At 43.0% G+C, this 19,557-nt stretch overlaps 1 long non-coding RNA gene across 1 annotated transcript in view; it reads left to right on the top strand.

The window, feature by feature from the left end:
- LOC109447651 (uncharacterized) overlaps positions 1 to 19,557 on the top strand; it is a 226,670-nt gene that overhangs the window by 114,373 nt on the left and 92,740 nt on the right. Inside the window, exons 5-9 of the long non-coding RNA XR_016020862.1 lie at positions 6,189 to 6,370; positions 7,834 to 7,942; positions 8,046 to 8,136; positions 8,343 to 8,498; positions 9,249 to 9,422. This is a non-coding gene — a long non-coding RNA (uncharacterized LOC109447651). The remainder of the gene's footprint in view (positions 1 to 6,188; positions 6,371 to 7,833; positions 7,943 to 8,045; positions 8,137 to 8,342; positions 8,499 to 9,248; positions 9,423 to 19,557) is intronic.

The following is a 19,557-nucleotide window of genomic DNA, read 5'->3' as shown; positions in this document are numbered from 1 at the left end:
GATATAATTGACATAAAACAGTATCTTAGTTTCAGATATACAACATAATGATTTAATATTTGTATATGTTGTGAAATGATCACAATAACCCTAGTTAACATACATCACCACAAATGGTTACAAATTTATTTTCTTGTGATAAAAGCTTTTAAGATTTACTCTCTTAGCAACTTTCAAGTATACAATATAGTATTATTAATCACCATTCTGTACATGACAACCCTATGATTTATTTACTTTGTAACTGGAAGTTTGCAATTTTTTACCCCCTTCACCCATTTTGCCTTCCCCCCAGCTGGCTTCCTGCAACCACCAGTCTGGTCTCTGTATCCATGAGCTCTGTTTGTTTCTTTTAGATTCCATATGTAAGTGATATCATACAATATTTCTCTTTCTCTGTTTGTCTTATTTCACTTAGCTTAATGCCCTCAAGGTCCATCCATGTTGTCACAAATGATAAGATTCCTTCTTTTTCATGGCTGAATAGTACTCTATTGTGTATGTATACCACAATTTCTTTATCCATTCATCCATGGATGGTCACTTGGGTTGCTTCCACATCTTGGCTATTGTAAATGATGGTGCAATAAACACGGGGGGTGCAACAAGTCACTGTTTTCATTTCTTTAGGTAAATACCCAGAAGTGGAATTTCTGGATTGTATGGTAGTTCTATTTTTAATGTTTCGAGGAAACCCCACACTGTTGTCCACAGTGGCTGCAGTTTACAGTCCCACCAACAGTGCACAAGGCTTCCCTTTCCTCCACATCCTCACTAATATTTGTTATTCCTTATCTTTTGGATAATAGGCATGAGGTGATATCTCATTGTCGTTCTGATTTGCATTTCCTTGATGACTAGTGATACTGAGCATCTTTTCATGTACTTGTCGCCATCTGTATGTCTTCTGTGAAAAAATGTCTATTCGGATCCTCTGTCCATTTTTTAATTGGATTGTTTGTTTTCTGCAATTGAGTTGTATGTGTTCTTTATATATTTTGAATATTAACCCCTTATCAGATATGTAATTTGCAAATATTTTCTTCCATTTGGTAGGTTGGTTGCCTTTTAATTTTGTTGATGGTTCCCTTTACTGTGCAGAAGCTTTGTAGTTTGATGTAGTCCCACTTGTTCATTTTTGCTTTTGTTGCCTTAATACCTTCTTCTTTTCCCTGTGTTTTCCATTTTAAAAAAATGGTGGCAGCACACAGACACATGGCTTATTGCTGGGCTAAATCCAGACATTTGGAACATTGCAAGCCAGCCTGGGGCCTATATCCTAAGGCCATGCTCATCTGGGAGAGAATGTCAAAGATCATTTGTTTATACGGAACAAAACCCCCCTCAAACTAATGTAAATTTTAAAAGACAGTGCAGGAAGTTTCTGCGACAGTCACTGGGACAGTTTGGAGACTCATCTGTTGAAGTAATGGATCTCCTTTTTGGATCTCATCATTTACAGGCCCCTTGGGCATGTGGCTGCTTCTTTCTGGCCCTTTACCAGTAGCCTGGATAGAGGCTATTTCTGCAAAAGCGCTTGTGTGAGAATCTATCCTGGAGCTGGCAGAGAGTCTCAAAGTAGCAGGGCTGTCCTTTCCAGGGGTCAAGTTCAATAAAGATTAACCTGGAAGAGAAACTGGGAACTTCTCTGCTTGCCAGGGAAGCTCATTTAGAAGTCATAACTTAGAAGTGAGTTCAAAGAAAGAAACTGGGACCAAGATGGAGTAGACTAAAATGGTCTAGGAGAACAAGAGCAAGGCAAAATCAAGGAAAAATATAGAGGATAGTAACAGGTTGTACAACAGGAAATGGAAATGGCTTTTCTTTGTGAAGTGCTCTTCAGTTTACAGAGCACATTCCTGTACATTGGTTGCCCAGTGAGTTCCCTAGGGTTGGAACTGAGTCCAGTTCAAATCTGTATTCCTTCAAATCCCTCTCACCAGTAATGCCCACTCTGGTACAAAGCAGGTGTCTGGCAAATGGAAACACTCAGTCCTTATGGTAAGACTATGAGGCAAATATGACATAAAGTTGTCCCACTTGATGGTAAAGGAAATAGAGTCTCAGAGTAGACAAATGACATACCCAGGAACATACAGATAGTAAATGATGAAAACAGGACTCAAACCCAGTACGTTTTTCTCCTGGCACAGTTGTCTTTCCACAATACCATGAGGAAATGAACTAGCCTTAAAGATCAGGGAGTGTGAAAGAGAACATATGGGTGGGGAATAATTTTGATGGATATTAACTGTTTTGACAAGATGCCTTTTAACTGCATTTTAACCCTTTTGTGGTACACTTAGAAATTAAATTGTAAATTTTTGCAGTAAGGACCTTGTCTTTCAGCGCCGCCCCCCCCCCACGGTACCCCCCTCCCCCACAGTGGGGTGATATCCTAGAATATCTGTAAAGAGAGGGTAGGAGCTTTGTTTCATTAAAACAAATCTGCCATCCACTTTCCACTGAGCTGGTTACAAAGACACCTCTTTAACACTCAGCATCAGCGTGACATATGGTTGCATAGCTTTCTAGGGAATTTCAAGGATTTTGTTCACAACCAATTAAGCTCACCTGTTCTTTCTCCCCCGTAGGAGCTGGAACAGGCAAAAAGGGTTAATGTGCTTTTCCAAAGCAGTGTTCCCCTAGCACTTATCAAATGCTACTCGCACCTCTTCCTTGCCTCCCCCTATAAATGTTAACTAGGCAGGAGAGGTTTGATGCTGGCGGAAAGGAATCAGGTTTCCATATTTGACAAGCTGACAAGTGGAGGAAATTCATGGATTATACGGCTAGGAGCAATAGCTTTCTAATTTGTTATCCTGCTTCTTATCCACAGTTTTTTCTTTTTCTTTTTCTGAAGCCTACCTATGTCGCAGGGCATAGGTAAGTGGCCTGAATCTCCTTTCCATCTCGCTTTGGCTGCTCTGTTTCTAACGAGCCACGATCTTGGAGCCCTTTCTTAGTAAGGTCTGTGTGCTGCTGGATGTCTTTGCCTCCTTCCCCTTCTACCTGCTGGGGTGTTCTGGGCCACTCTCTCCACCTGGAGAGAGTTTGCTCTATGGACAGGTGCCTTTGACAGAGCACAAAGCCCCTGCTGTGTGTGTGCCACATTTTCCGCCACCCTGAGCATCCGTTTCCTAAAAACAATCTTGAGAATTTAGCTGGAGTGGTGTTCCCCTCTGGGCTGCTCTGTGACTCAGCCTGTCACCAGAGAGGATTTGGGACAAGCAAAGCTGCTGCCCCTAGGCTTTGGGGAATTGCTGTTCTGCATTAGAGGTTTACACTGAGGTGATAAAACTTCCTAAGACCCTCTTAAGGAAACGGGGTGGTGGTTAGTATGAGGAGTCATGTGGTACTACCGTGTTTCCCCAAAAATAAGACCTAGCCAGACAATCAGCTCTAATGCGTCTTTTGGAGCAAAAATTAATATAAGACCTGGTATTATATGCTATGCTATCATGTTATGTTATGTTATGTTATGTTATGTTATGTTATGTTATGTTATGTTATGTTATAGACCCAGTCTTATAGTAAAGTAAGACCTGGTCTTATATTAATTTTTGCTCCAAAAGACGCATTAGAGCTGATTGTCCAGCTAGGTCTTATTTTTGAGGAAACACGGTAGAACTGGTACCGGAAGCTGACAGCTACCACGAACAGAGGCTGCCACATGACTTAGGCACTTTCCCAGTTTCCCAGTGAGATTGGTTTGGTTAATTACTGTTGCCTCCAAAGCACCTCATGGAGTCACCTGCTGGCTCACAGACAGACCACTCTTGTGTCAGGTGCCCTTCTCGTCTCCAGTCAGTGGTTGTCCCTGGGTAAGGAACAGTCTGTGCTGCCTCTCTCATAAGGGAGCTGAGGACAGGGCAATCCTAGCCAGAAGATGACAATGGGCATGTCATGATCAGAACAAATAGCCCGTGACTCATGCAGAGAGCCAGTGGGGGAAGGAGGAGAGTTGACAAAGAAGGTGGCTTTGTTTGCCACCGGAAGCCATGTAAGACCTGGGACTGGAATGGACACAGCTGGCTTATAATGTAATTCTTTTCGTTACCACAAAATAGTTATGGAATGCCCCTCTCTCTTTTACATGTCCCTTGTGACTTTTTTTTAAACTTTTATTTATTTAAGTGTGTTTTTCCAGGACCCACCAGCTCCAAGTCAAAGTAGTTGTTTCAATCTAGTTGTACAGGGTGCGGCTCACAGTGGCAAACTTGATTGAACTGGCAACCTTGTTGTTAAGAGGACCGCACTCTAACCAACTGAGCCAACCAGCTGCCCCCCTCGTGACTATTTTTGATAACTACTGTCCCCTTCAAGCCTGCCCTTTCTGATCATTTAAATTAGATCTTATATGCATAATAATTATAGTACATGTCTGTTTCTGCTTGTCCCACTTTTCCTCCTTCATGTTTTAATAGCACTTCCCAGTTTTCCTTTGGGGGATCATCCCCCACTGTTAGTCCACTTTCTTCAAGTGAAGCTGGTCCCATTCCCATTTCCAACCGGCCAGTCCCATCCTCTTGGATATGGTGATTGGTTTGGGAATGGCCACATGGCCCAAGCCTGACCATTAAGAAGCTGCCTGCTACTTTAGTTAACATTTTGGGAAAGAGAGTGTCTTTATTTCTGAAATTGCAGGCTCTAAGGTCCATACCAATGTGGAACTGCTGGGGGCATTTTTGACACCATGTTGGCCCAAAAGAAGAGAGCTAAAGACATTGTCCTGATGAAATCATTTAAGTCCCTATATTTAGTCAAGTCTAAAAACAGCTAAGCCTCTGGACATCTCAATGATACGAGCAAATAATCTACTCCCCACACCCCATTTTTGTGTCTAAAGCCAGTTTCAACGCATTTCTGTCATTTCCAACCATGAGTTCCAGTTGATACAAAAATATTCCAAGAGGATGAATGTTGGGGGACTGAAGGAAGAGATTTGTCCTCTGCCCAGTCCCAGGGTTATGAGTAGGTGGGGTCGGTCTGATTCTACAAACCCAAAGGAAATCTCAGTCCTGGAGAATGAGTTCTAAGGCTTTGGTGAGCATCTGGGATGCAAGGATTCAGGTAACTCTTCCACCCTCTGTCCACTCCCCACCAGCGTGTGGGCTCAGTCAGTGGTGCTGGGTTGGCTTTTTGATGTGGACTCTTAGAGAAGAGTCTCCCTCTTATAATGCACCTCTTTGGATTCCCTTTGTACTTAGGCTCTGAGAGTCCCGGCCACGTTGCCTCATGCTAAGGGACTGTTTCCTACCTTGTAAATGGTGTGAGAAGATGGCTCTGGACTGCCCTCCATGCAGGAGCAAGTCCTGTCCTCAGAGTAGACTCCACAGGCAGTTAGTTTTAGGCTTGGGAGAAACACTGCCTCTTCTGTTCCTTTGGAGATCTCATCTTTCCTGGTCATAGAATCGTAAGATCTTATTAGGGTATAAGCCAAGGGGAAAGAGGTCAGTTTGGCATCTCGCCTATGAGTCTATTAGCCCAGTCACCACAAAGTCCTCTCTGCTATCCTACTCCTCTGCTCTGACTGTTCCTCGTCAGTATCCTAGTGGCACAGCTACTTGCAATTGCCGCTCTGCTAACAGTACACGGGAGAATTCCGGTGTCTGGGCCAAGGCTCTACTCCCTGATGTTCCCAAGCCGGGGAGATTTCTCTTCTCCCTGACTCTGCTGTTCTTTGTCTCCCAGGCCTCCACAACATTATTTGTGCTCAGAGTCTCGCACCATCTTTCCTGGAAGTAGCTCCTTCCACTTCGGAACCCACCCATCTCCTCTAGGGCTGAAGGCCCATCTAGGGGAGTGAGGACAGGTGGCCCACCATCTCCTTAAAAGCCCCATCTTTCTCCTTTACACATAATAACCCAAATACACAAACAACTAATGTAAATAAACAGCCAACGTCCAGCTCTCAGGCTGGAATCAGGTGGAACAACAGTCATTCCAAGAAAACCCTGACCACAAAGAAGCCCAGGAGCTTGAAGAAAGTGTTTACTTTTTAGTTAACTACAGAATCTACTTTTCAAATGTCAAAATGCTTACAGAAAAAAGTTGCTTATTGTTCACTTGTTAACAAAGGGGTCTTTCTACCATCAAGGCAAGTGTTTTTTTTTTTCCAGTGGTGAGCTAATTTCTCTCCCTATTAAACAATGATTCTCTGCTCTTTCTCTCTCTCCTGCTTACAGGCACTTATTAACATCCCACAGGAAGTGGTGTTTATATAGGGCTCCTTGATTGACGAATTCCGGGGAATGAACCTTCTTTATAGGATGTGGGGCTGTGCTCAAAAACACCCTGTGTGTCAAGTAGCCAAGCTGCCCACGCAACCCTCAGTGCACAGCTCCTGTCTGGCACTGCCACGCTGAAGGTAAGGGGACAAAAGTTGTTGGTCATTCGTTGTTCCGTTTCATGTTCATCCTTCCATCTCCCCTAGGTGGGGATGGTCCGTCTCTCAGTCTTTCTTCCTGCTCCCTGTTCTCTGTCTCCCTCTTCCTCTCTCCTCCCCAAATCCTTTTGTCTCCTCCACCCACCCACACTTTACAACAGCAAAAAATGAAACTAATTTACACTGAAGATTTAATTAAACCAAACATTTGCTTGTTAAACTGAATTGTAGAAAAATAGGATTCTCTAACTCCTGTTAAAGGAATCCCAGGCACTAGATAGATTTCAGCAAGCAGGTAGAAAGGTGTTGTGGAAAGGAATGAGTCCCTTGAATTGGCACAAAGTCTACTCAGCTGTCTATGATTGCAGATAACGAAAATGTAGACCTTTGCCACCATCACTGGGTAGGACCTGGAGAACTGATTCAAGACCTCTTTATGCTCTAACCTTGGTCCATTGTCCAGTAGAGAAAATCCAAACCCAGGATCAGTTTTTGTGGAGCTTGATACTTATACAATCTGGAGGATGGGAGGGGGCTGACCAAAAATTACAAAATTACAGATATAAAATTAGGTATGAATGGTTATATTTATTTAGAATAATAATTGAAATCAAAATAAATGATAAATTTTAAACTATCACAAGCATCACAAAATCGGGAAAAATAACATTAATTAGAAACTCATTAGCTACTTGACATATTTTTATAATACTTTCCCCCCAATATTTCCTAGCTGCAAACACTTTGCCTCCTCAAATGCAATATTTCTATAAAGAACCTTAAAGATAATTTCATTTAATGTGATTGACCAAAAATTTTTCTCTTATTGACCATTTAGAAAATCTTTTTTTTCAGCTTTGCAAATAGTTATTGGTAATGTCACATATATTTTTAGGATTCTTTTTAAATTTAGGAAAAATCTCACTCAGTTTCTTTCATTTAAAACTTCTGACCATTTCAAATTTTGTTGTGCAAGGACTCATCTTAAATATTCTCTGAAGTGATACCATGCATTAACCATTCTGCTGTAAAAGTCCTCATTATGGGCACATAGTATATGGATATTGTGTTATCGTCATTCACGTTGTATTTTATAGAGATACATAAAATGTATGACTGGATTCAGTATTTTTGAGGAAAAGCATAAAGCATTCGACATGTCACGTAGCTGTTCGCAGTACTGCTAATGGTTTGTGCCTATCAACACAAGGATTCTTATATATCCTAAGTCATGCAATTCTTACCAAAATTCTAGAAAACATAGTAATTGTGTACCCTGAATTACCGAGTTTATTGTTGACAGGAGATCCAACTTCCGTTCTGAGTAAGTGGTGATGGGAACTGAATACTCTTCTTACAATTTTCCACATCTGATGATGGGAAGATTTCTTCACGTAATCATTTTCTGCATTTCTCCTTTCTTACCCACATATGTCTGGTGTCAGGTGGCCAAGGATGTAGTCATATGGCTCTAGCACCTCCTGCTCTGCATCTTTATGAGTCAGCAAAGTGAGCAATAGGAGTATTCCTGGAAGACATACCTATACTAGTGTGGTAAGTGATACTGGCATAGCTCTACATGGAAGAGACTCTGAACTACATGAATATAAACCACTGAGCCCAATCGAAATGGATCACTAACTCAACTTCCCCTTAGCTGGATCCCTAAGACGCTCATGACGACTTTAGCACCACGTAACACGAGGATCAGTATGAAAGGAGGGTCCGAGTGAAAGAGGGGAAATCAGGTGAGAAAGATATGGCATCTTAAACCACTTATTAACCATTTATAGCTAAAATATCTTACTTTTGCAAAGGTTATAAACACATATGACCATGTGAACAAATTGCTAGATTCCATCCTGGGGTCTTGGACAGGCTTTGCAAGTGAGGGGCACTGAAGCTTAATTTCCGTTAGCATCACAACTAATCTGCCTCTGCTTGTGAATTGCAGGACATGGCTAAACCAATGTGCCACTCCCTCTTTACCTGCTTTTTCCTTGACCTGGAAGACCCCTGCATTAACATGAGTCTGAAGGCTCCTTCCTCCAAACTGCCTGCCTGGACCTGTACTCCCTCTGCAGCCATCAGCCTTCTCTCCTGAACCCAGGTCAGCCCCCCCCCACCCCCAATCTCTCCTGACCTCAACATTCCGTTGTCTTTACTCCAAGAATACCAGGTACAATTTTTTATTGTTCCATTTGTTTTTTTTTCATGAGTCATCAATGATGTTTTTTTACACTGCAAACCTCATTTTATTTCTGCCTATATTCTATTTTCTGCCTATATTAATTCTGCTTCTAGGTTTGAGCTTTTTGACAAAGAGCATCCTTACTGTTTCATGGTATATTACTCTGCTGGGATCTGGTAGAGCTCTTGGCCTCCATGTTAGGGACCTCTACTTTGCTGTTGTCCCTCAGGGTTGTTATTTGTTGTTGTTTTCATGTGTCTCTGAATTATTGATGCAGTGAATTAGTCAGGACTCTTTCAGTCACCAGTGATGGACTTCCCAACTCAACATAGCTTGAGCAAATAAAGGGGAATATTTTTGGCTCTTGTCCAAGGTTAGTTCTGAGTTCGAGTACAGTTGGATCTAAGCGCATAGGCAGTGTCGTCTTCTTTCTTTTATCTCTTTATCTCTTGGCTCAGCTTCTCCCTGTGTGTTGGCTTTATTTTCTTCTTCTGTAGATGGGCGGTGAGGTGCATGGCTGGTAGCAGCTCCAGGCTTACATTATCATAGCTTATGATGTAAGAGGAAAGAGATACCCTGCTTTTTTTGACGTGTTCTATTAAATCCTGTGGAATGACTGATTGGTTTTTGCCTGGGTCCCATGCCCTTCTCATGGGCTGATCCCTACAGACAGGGCCTGGCGAACCAGGACTGGCAGCGCTTGCCTACTCCTACCTCCAGGGAATTGGACACCACCGTTGGCACCAGCTCCTCACGTCTCATGATTGGAGTGGGAAGAAGTCCCTCAAATGAACAGAGAGGCAGCCCAGATAAATTGAAACCACATGTATTCTCTACACATAGGTAAAGCTAAATAGCGACATACAAAAATGTTTTACATTAGAATTGACATAATATCTTCCTTGCTTCCCTAAATTTGCAATTTCATTCAATCAGTGTGAAAGTCATTTAAAACTAGCCTAGTACACAGGATCTCTGGTAATCTATTATTCTCCTATACAGCTGACCCTTGAACAACATAAGAGTTAGGAGCACGGACCATCCCCCTTCACAGTTGAAGATTCATGTACAACTTTTGACTCCCCAAAAATTTTACTGGGAGCCAACTGTTGACCGGAAGCCTTACCCGTAACGTGAACAGTCGATTAATACATATTTTGTATGCTATAAGTATTATACACTGTATTCTTATAACAAAGTAAGAGAAAATAAAATGTTATTAAGAGAATCATAAGGAAGAGAAAACACATTTATAGTATTTATTGAAAAAAGTCCACATACAAGTGGACCCATGCAGTTCAAACCCATGTTGTTCAAGGGTGAGCTGTAGTTCAACTAGGTCCCTGTTGTATGTCAGTTTCCCAGGAAACAGATTCTGAGGCTATGAAATTTATGTGCACGAGAAGAGTGAAGGGAGGAGATTTGGGCAGAGGAACTGAACTGCAATGTAGTTGCAACAGAGGCTTCAGGAGATCTTATGGGAGCTTTGGAACTAGGATGGCCCTTCAGAGTTGTCCTAAATGAGGCAAGGGAGGGCAGGGCTTTATATCCTCCTTTGATCAGCCATTGAACGGAGGCTGCCCCCAGGAGCAGTTCTGTGGCTGAAAGCTGTTCCTGGAGAGGACTCAGCTGTGAGCCAACAGTCCCAGCAGCTGGGAAAGTGCATTGCTAGATCCTGAAGGGGGATGTGAGTAGTGCTCTATTGTGTCCACTTTAGTAGATTTACAAAGAGTGGAAAAGAGTTACATAATTCTAATATTTAAATATTAAAGGCTAAGTGTGGCTAGATATGTCCTTATACATGTTATCACTTGATATATTTCTTTATAATCACAGATGTTGAGTTGTACACTTGAGAATCCATATTTTAAACTGTTTCTTCCAATGTGATAAATGTTTTTTGATGTTTTAAAATGAATGATGTAAATGCGAATTCTGGTAAGTTCTATAGAGACATTATAAACAAGACTTAAAGATGCAAAGCAGGGAAATTCTGAGAGCTCATGTTATGTTGCTGCCTTATATGTGTATGTGGAACCCTGACTTTCTGTAAAAGAGCTAATTATCTGCTAATCCCTCAAATGTTAGGCTCTTTAAACCAGGAATGGCAAAAGCACTGCACTCAAGGAACCACTATGGTTAGTATTCTTTCCTTCCAGCTTCCCAACCTCCCCAGCCACCTATCAACATAGTATAACAGAAAATCTTAGACTGGGGAATTTAGACAACAAACATTTATTCCTCATAGTTCTGGAGTCTGGAAGTCTGACATCAGGGTGACAGCATGGTTGGCTTCTTGGTGACAGCCCTCTCCCTGGTTTACAGATGGCTGCTTTTTTGTTGTATCCTCACATGGTGGGGAGGGAGGGAGGGAGGGAGGGAGGGAGGGAGGGAGGGAGAGAGAGAGAGAGAGAGAGAGAGAGAGAGAGAGGAGAGAAAACAGCCCTGGTCTCTAGCCCCTCATAAGGTTGCCAATCCCATCATGGCAGCTTCACCCCCATGAACTCATCTAAACCCAATTACCTCCCAAAGGCTTCACCTTCAAATATGAATGGGGGTGTGGGGGTAGGGTGGGGACAGGTTGGGGAGAGGAGGACACACACATTCAGTTCAAAGCAGCATCCCTGGTTTAGACCTCAGACTATCTATACTCGCAATTCACCTTTCTTAGCCTCTTTATCTGCATTTCTGTTTTAGACCTCTTTTGGTATTAATTATTCCTGTATTCCCACTTTTAGAAGAAGAGGATTTTCAACCCACTCCCATATGTAGAATCCTGGGATTTGCTCAATCTGCAAGCCCGTGTGGACATGCAAGTTGGATTTTTCCCCAACTGGTCCAGTTAAAGGCAGATCCTCTGCCATCTCTCCACCATTCTTGATCTCCCCACCAATACTCCTCATTAGTCAGATGACTTTACATTTGAGCTGAGCTATAAATGGCTTTAAAGCAGAAGTGACAAATGACATTGCAAGGGCGCGATCTGATAGGCAGCTGAATTTTGTTTGGCCTACACCATGTTTTAACAATTTGAACCAATATTTAACAGTCCGAAGATGTCACCCACAATAAAATCTGGATTTCTCTCCGCTCTCTCTAAAAAAAAATCAAAAAAAAAAAAAAATCAGATGACAGATGACTCAGCAATGCAAGTATTTCTACATATCAACTCTTGGCTCAAGCTGAAAAGCTGCCACCCCAGATCACCAGAGTTCCCACCACTCACTGTCATCTTACACCTGCTCCCTTCACTCATTTATGTTACCCACCTGGGTTCTGTAGTTTACAACCCTGCTTTTAGTTAATGTTCCTCCCAGGTGGTATTTGGCAGGCAGTGCAAGCTATTGGCAGGAAAGTAGGGCCAAAAGCATGATGCAATCATGACAGAAGGAAAGAAGAAAATCAAACCCCAGGGTTTTCAATAACATCATGCATGTTTCCTGATGTAAAGAAATTAGGCTCACCCCCTTGTCAATTTCACAGAACAAATGACACATCATCTGTGGAACGAATTGTGGCTTTTGACAGACGGTCCACAGTGAATCGCTGGTAACCTCTTGACACTTGTTACTCATCTGTTACTAAGGAAGAGACTCAGAAAATGTTGGAAAACTATGTGGCATGTTCCCTTCTCCTGGGTTAAGGATGCTGCCAAGTGAAAGTGTGAGGTGTGCTGCCAAAGAGAAGTCTTTTGTCTGACAAAAGGCAACATCCAATTTCCTCGCCTTAAGAACTATTTCCTCTACAGACTAGCAAGGCAGGCCCGTAGGAACTCATGCCAGCCTGCCCCAGCTAGACATTTTCTTATTTTAAGGCTAACAGAGGATGAAGAAACATAGAAAGAAAGGAATGAAAAATTGATGACACCACAGCAGCAGAGATACTAATGGTGTCAGATGAATGGGTTTTTCTTAGTAAAATATGAAAACTACTACTTGGTGTACACTCAGCCCTACCAATTTTAAAAGCAAAATACTTTCGTTTGAGTCTTACCAATGTTAAAACCTAAAATACCTTCATTCAGCATTTACGTTATGCTTAGACTTATCTAGTTTAAGTATGCTTTCAAATCAGTTGTAATGTTTTCTTTTCAAGGAAAAGAAAAGGTTTTAAAACTCGTATTGTGTAGAGGGGTATCTTCTTTGCAAGGCTGGGTGAAAGGGCTGACGCGTTTGCAGACCTCATTATACAGAGGATTCTAATCAGAGGTTGGTTCAGTCTCTGCTCCCCCACCCCGCACCCCATGCCTTCCCTTGGCACATTACTTCCTGTAATATGTACATTTCTTAATTTAATGGCTTCATTAGCCTATTGTAGCTTTCTTATAGCTGGAATGGGCCAGAGCAGTGATGAACGGTTTATCAGGAAAGTAGCTCAAGGGTAGACCTCATGGATATTGCAGTAGCACCTTAATCGGAAAATCCAGAGGACTGGTGATGGTGGGAGGGGAGAGAGAAGGACATTTGGATCACCAGAGAATTTCTTCCCCTGGCTCTTCTGCCTCAGAAACATTAAAAAACCTAATGCAGCTTTATTCTCCATCCTCCTTTACGCCTTAAATGTCTGCCTTTTGGGCATGGACTGTAATAGACTAGGGCTTTAGGACCAGTTTCTCTGAGAAGCAGCCAGTGTTCAAGAAGGGCCCTTGACACCATTCTGACTTAATGCTAGACACATCTGCAGCTACTTGGACAAAATTGACATTGTCTGGAGTGCAAAGCAATCGCCTCGCGCAGCATTAGGGAGCATTTACTCTTGAGCCGTGCTACCAGACAGCAAATCTTGACCTTTAGGAGTTCAGAGATTAGATTTCATTGCTGCAGGCGTTGAAGATATTGTTAGGAATTTGTTGCTATTCAAAGCAGATTTCAGGGGTTACCTATGGGTTTAATTCATCGCATCAATCATTTTTGGAAGGTTCTTTTAAAGCCAAGATAGCTTCAAATAAAAACTAGGATTACTTTTACATTGATTGTCAGTAGTTGGTGAGGAGCAAAGGGGGAACACTCTTGAGATGCTGTAAAAGTTTTTGTATTTGTTCCTTCCCTGGCAGGCATTCTGTGGCATTGGAGACAAAAGGCGTGTTTCTTCAATAGGCATGTGAGGCAGTTGCTGCAGGAACAGACAGGAAATGAGAATGAGGATTTGACTAACCTCTGATGTAGATTTCTCAAGCCCTTTAACACATTCAGTGCACAGAGCTCCTGCAGGTTATCTCAAAGTGCATCATTTAAAACAAAACCTGTTTAAGCCAATAGGGGTTAAATGGGGCTTATTTCGTTGGGCTAGCGCATATAGGGACCCAGGCTCCTCTTCTCTTTGTGCGTGGGTGTGTATCTGTGTGTGCACATATGGGAGTGTGTGTGTGCACGCTCGTGTGTGTACATGCCTGCACATATAGGCAGCCTCTCTTAACTGGAGGTCAGTTTCCCAGCTCCCTCAGCCCTCTTGATCCCGAGGAGTGTATAGGAAAGATTTCTGAGGGTCTCTGGAAAGGCAGTATCACACAGTGACTGGACTCTGCCATGTGCTTTCCTTCTTTCAGCAGACTTTCGTCTGATCCTTATTGATTTTTATTTACCAAGCAATTCCTATTAAGTGCTTTTCCTCAGCTCCGCAATCCATAGTGATTAAACACCTCCAAGGGGACCTTGTCTCCACTGTTTTTCTTCACATCTCTAAATTTGCTTCTTATTTCTCAAAAGAGGGAGATTGTCCTACATGATCCTATAGCATTGATTTTATTGCAACTAGAAGGTGATAAGGATTGCTTTTCAAGGCAGGTACAATAACAGCAAAAGAAACAAGAACTAAAGCTTAGGAAGGCAGCAGATACAAACATTAGCACAGGGAGAGAGCTGGCCCCCTACAGGGCAGTAATGGGGCCCTGAGAGATAGATAATAGGTTACGTGCAGGTCAGTATGTTTAATTATTGTCATTTAGAAAGATTTTTTTTTATCTAAAATTGTCAACATTTGAACGTTCCATTGCTGGAAAGAGGAAGCTCTATTATCAAGAAAAAGCCTATCTTTGGAGCAAGTTGTCACGTGATACTCCTGAGGACGCGAGACCCTGTTAGGACAGGTGCCTATCAGGTGAGCAATGTACCGTGCTGCTGGTGCTCAGCCTTGTGTCTGTGGCACGCTGCATGTCAATGGGGAAACGAAGAAGAACTGCTCTCCCATTCAAGTGGAAGATGCAGTTGCCAGGCCCTTGTCCCCATCGTCAGCGGAAGAGTTCCTGTGTGGCAGGCATAACACTCCATGAGGTAGGCGTGACTGCCCATTGAGCAGAGAGAAACACTGAGATCACAAAGCTAAGTAACTTGCCTGCGGTAACACAACCACCGAAGCACATCACTGGGCTTCACACTCGACTTGGTCTATTTAAAGGTTCTTGCTCGTACCATCAAGCCAACCTATTGCTCCCACACAGATGAGTAAACTGAGGCACATGGAGTGAAATGGTCTTGATCAAGTTGCAGAAGACAACCAGAACAAATATTTCATTCTCAGTCTACTGGCCTTCTGCTAAACCATACTTCATCTCTCTATATAAATTAGAAATCAGGGACATGTTAGTTCAAGTTTATGGGACTAATGTCATGAAGAAAACGGCAGTGTACAAGGATTAAACGTTTTTCTGAGGGGCGAGAAAGCATCACTGATGAAGAGAGTTCAGGGCAGCCAGTAATGAGAAGAACCGATGAAAACAGTTCAAAAATTTGTTGAATTGTGCATCACACTCATCGGCTGTGAGAAGCATAGCAGACCAAGTAAATATCGATAGAGAAACAGTTCGGAAAATCTTAACTGAAAATCTTGGCATGAGAAAGGTGTGTGCAAAAATAGTCTCAAAGGAGCTCTTGCATCACGACAATGCACCAGCTCACACGGCACTGTCTGTGAGGGAGTTTTTAGCCAGTAAACAAATAACTGCATTGGAACACCCTCCCTACTCACCTGTCAGGTCCCCAGTGACTTCTTTCTTTACCCGAAGAGAAAGAAAATATTGAAAGGAAGACATTTTGATGACATTCAGGACATCAAGGGTCAGATGACGATAGCTCTGATGGCCATTATAGAAAAAAAGTTCCAAAATTGCTTTGAAGGGTGGACTAGGCGCTGGCATCAGTGCATAGCTTCCCAAGGGAAGTACTTCGAAGGTCACCATAGTGATATTCAGCAATGAGGTGTGTAGCACTTTTTCTAGGATGAGTTTGTGAACTTAATTGTCCAACCTCGTATGTAAACCTAGATTGTTAAGAAAGGATCATAATGTATATTCTGTTTTATAGCCAGCTTATTTCACTTAAAAATATTGGGGCCATCTTTCCATGTCATTAAGTTTTCTGCAATGTCATTTTCTTTGGCTGCGTGATAACTTATTGAATGAATGTATCATCGCCTATGTTTATTTGGTTAATAACTTACCTAGAGTGCTTTTGTTGACGGCCCCAGAACCCCAGCCAGATGAAGGAGGTCTTTAAATATCACCTCCCAGAACAATGTCCTTGGGCCCTGTCCCCCCTCCTGTTATTACTACATGGTAAATGAAAGCTGCAGGCCCCATCCCTTCAGGTCCTAACACCATGTGAGGTAACATGCCATAACATGTGCAGAACCTCTGAAGTAAGTCCTGGGCTTGGTCGGCGCTTATTACATGGTTATTCCCACTCCTCTCACTCACACAGTACACAGCCCCGGTGGAGTACTGCACCTGTGGCGCCCAGTGTTTCCTCCTCTAGGTCACTCAGCACTGGGGATGGAGCATTCTAACCTTCCTCGGAGAAGTGAGGCACCTGAGGCTCAAGCTTCAGTGACTTACCAAGAGCACCCAACGGAGGGTCCCAACACTAGATTCTGAACACTGACTTTTAGATTCTAAGTTTACTAGAATTTCTATTGTAATGTGGTGCTGTGTGGGAACAAAAGGAAGAGGAAAGAAGGAAGGAAGGAAGGAAAAAAGAAAGGAAGGAAGAAAGGAAAACAGAAAAGCTTATCTTTTTAGCCCTGTTGGGGTGTGTGTGTGTGTGTGTGTGTGTGTGTGTAAAGACGGACACCTGTGGCCCTGGTGCTCTGTGGGCAGGCAGCGGGAGCAGGGGGCCTCCCCAGTCCATCCGGTACACACCTGATTGCATCTGTCCCACCAAGATAACAGAGGAACAGAGAGGAACTGCTTTCTGGGATCTCAAAAGACAAAGCCATTCTTTCTGTGCTTTTGCAGCTGGGAATAATCAACCACATGCATTTGTGCCTGCACGGTGGAGAAGCGCCCACTAAGAGGAGACACCAAGCTCTGTGATAACAGCTGAAGGAGCTGGGCCTGAGATCTGTCTTCACACGTTGGAGGGGCTGGGCTGAGCAGAGAAGTTATATCTGAGCTCTGAGGCCTCCTCAGGCCAGACATGGGGTCAGTCAGTGAAAGGTCCAAGGACAGCATTTTCTTCCCATTCTCAGAAGGAATGTTCTTACAGCCACACAGCATCACCTTGGTAGGCAGGCAATGGGGTCACAGACTCGGTGGAAAGAGCACGGACTTTGGCATTACCCTGGGTTTGGCTCTCACTGACTCTATTAGCTGCGGGCCATAGGAAAGTCATGCAATGTGTTTGAGTCCCAGTTTCCTCAGGGTAAAGGAAGGCAAGTAGTTACAGGGATATGAAAATAATGTAAGCAAGTGTGTGTGTATATGCATACAATGCTGGGCATATATCAAAAACTCCATAAATGTTGTCTTCCACGCTCCCCGTGTCTGGATGTTACATTAGAGGGGGTATTAAAACCACATGGATGGTCTGTTATTCTTGAAGTTTTCTGAATCTGAGAGTCTGTGATTTTGTGAGTTCATGAAATTGTGTGTGGGGGTGCTGGGGGAGACATGGTGGTGAGGTAAACAGAGCTCCAAGGAGAGAGCTGATGTAGGCATACCTTCTTTTACAAATTGAAGGCAAGACCCTCCGCCAGCAAAAAGATTACAACTCACTTTATTATGATACTGGCTTTATTACAGGTCTGGAACTGAACCTGCAATATCTCTGAGGTCTGCCTGTACTTTGAATAATGATTTATCTAAATCTCTTTAGCATGCAAATAGAGTAGGCTGTGTTTCTCTAATGTAGTGGCAACAGGTTGGCTAGGTGACCTTACCAGCCCTTCCAGAGTCTCCTTAGTATCTCCAAGATGACCCAGATAAGTACACAGTCTAAGCACAAATTGTTTGCTTATTGTGAAAATTCAGCATCAAGGCAAGTCCCCTCTTGTCTCCCCCTAGTCCCTAAGCTCCTCCCCCATAGAAAATTGGGAGCTGCCTCGCCCTGCAACTGTCAATGTGATGGGAAGGTGAAAATGCACACTCTGTTCTAATATTGCCAGTGGTTAATGATTCCTTGGATGACAGTCAGATGTTAAAAAGCTACATTGATTTTTTTTTTAGGATGCCAGTATAACATTCCCTTCACTCCCATAGTCAGCTTACCTCCCTCAGCTCCTAAAGTTGGCTATCCACAAGGAGAAGCAGGTGCTTAGAAGAATATATGAGGTCGGACAATTAAGTTCATTAACTCATCCTAGAAAAAGTGCTATATACGTCATTGCTAAGTATCACTACGGTCACATTCGAAGTACTCCCCTTGGGAAGCTATGCACCAACACCAGAGCATAATCCACTCTTCAAAGCAATTTTGGAACTCTCTTTCTGGAATGGCCATCAGCGCTGGCATCATACTACCCTTTATGTCCGGAATGTCCTTCAAATGTCTTCCTTTCAATATTTCCTTTATCTTTGAGTAAAGGAAGAAAGAAGTCATTGGAGGCCAGACCAGGTGAGTAGGGAGGGTGTTCCAATACAGTTATTTGTTTACTGACTAAAAACTCCCTCACAGACAGTGCCATGTGAGCTGGTGCATTGTCGTGATGCAAAAGACATGAATTGTTGGTGAAAAATTCAGGTCATCTAACTTTTTCACGCAGCCTTTTCAGCACTTCCAAATAGTAAACTTGGTTAACTGTCCAGTTGCTACAAATTCATAATGAATAATCCCTCTGATATCAAAAAAGGTTAGCAACATTGTTGCAATAAGCTCACGAACTTAATTGTGAGACCTCGTATCATTTGGGGCAGCAGGAGGAGACCCCAAGGAAAAGTATTCTTCCCATGAAATATTTCTTGATCCCAGAACAAGAGTCGCAGTCCTTGCAAAACAGTAAACTGTCAAACAACTTTTATTTGACATCTGGTTTATTGGTTTTTTTTCATCCAATCACCATGCATTTATTGAACAGCTTAGTAGGCTCTGGAAATGTCCCATTGATTCACGAGGTCCCTGCCCTTACGATGTTTGTTGTCTAGTGGAGAAGAGTTGCTTTGAAACTTGGGGACGTAGGTTGTGGTCTGCCCAGCCATGGTGGGCTGTCACATCACTTCACCAAACTAAGGGAGAAGTGGGGCGCTCTTGGGCATGGTGCCCTAGCACACTGGACCCCTGCTGAGCCAGGGTCCCATTGCAAAGGCAGAAGGATGGGCTCACTCACACAGTGCATCGCAGGTAGAGAAGAACAGGTGGTAAATCCTTTGCAAGGCTTTCTAAACTTCTGCAAGGTAATTCTAAAATAAACAAATGAGCCACGTCAAGGGGCTTACTGATGAATCACACCTGAAATGTTCATTTGTCTGCTTCCTGTGTTTTTGTGCTAGCTAGTTTTTAGGTTGTGCTCTCTACCCATTATCCAGAGTTTAAAAAATGTTGGTCCTTCCTTCTCTCCCCACCCCATCCTAAACAGTATTTCCCCTTTTAGATTCCCATTTCACCCAGTTTTCTTTCAGGATCTCACTCTCATCTGAGCTCAGTAGTGGCAGAGCAAGCAGTTCCAATCTGTGCCCCAGCTTGGTCCCCAACTTCAGGGTCTCCTTTGGAAGAGACCGTCACAGTCTGGGGATAAGACAGAGAAAATGAAGAGGAGAAGGAAGTAACAGTCA

Source organism: Rhinolophus sinicus, chromosome 3 (genome assembly GCF_057876585.1).
Source record: "Rhinolophus sinicus isolate RSI-liver-muscle chromosome 3, RSI-T2T, whole genome shotgun sequence".
NCBI lineage: Eukaryota > Metazoa > Chordata > Mammalia > Chiroptera > Rhinolophidae > Rhinolophus > Rhinolophus sinicus.
The sequence above is the reverse complement of the archived record's forward strand: the minus strand, read 5'-3'. Positions and strand labels throughout refer to the sequence as shown.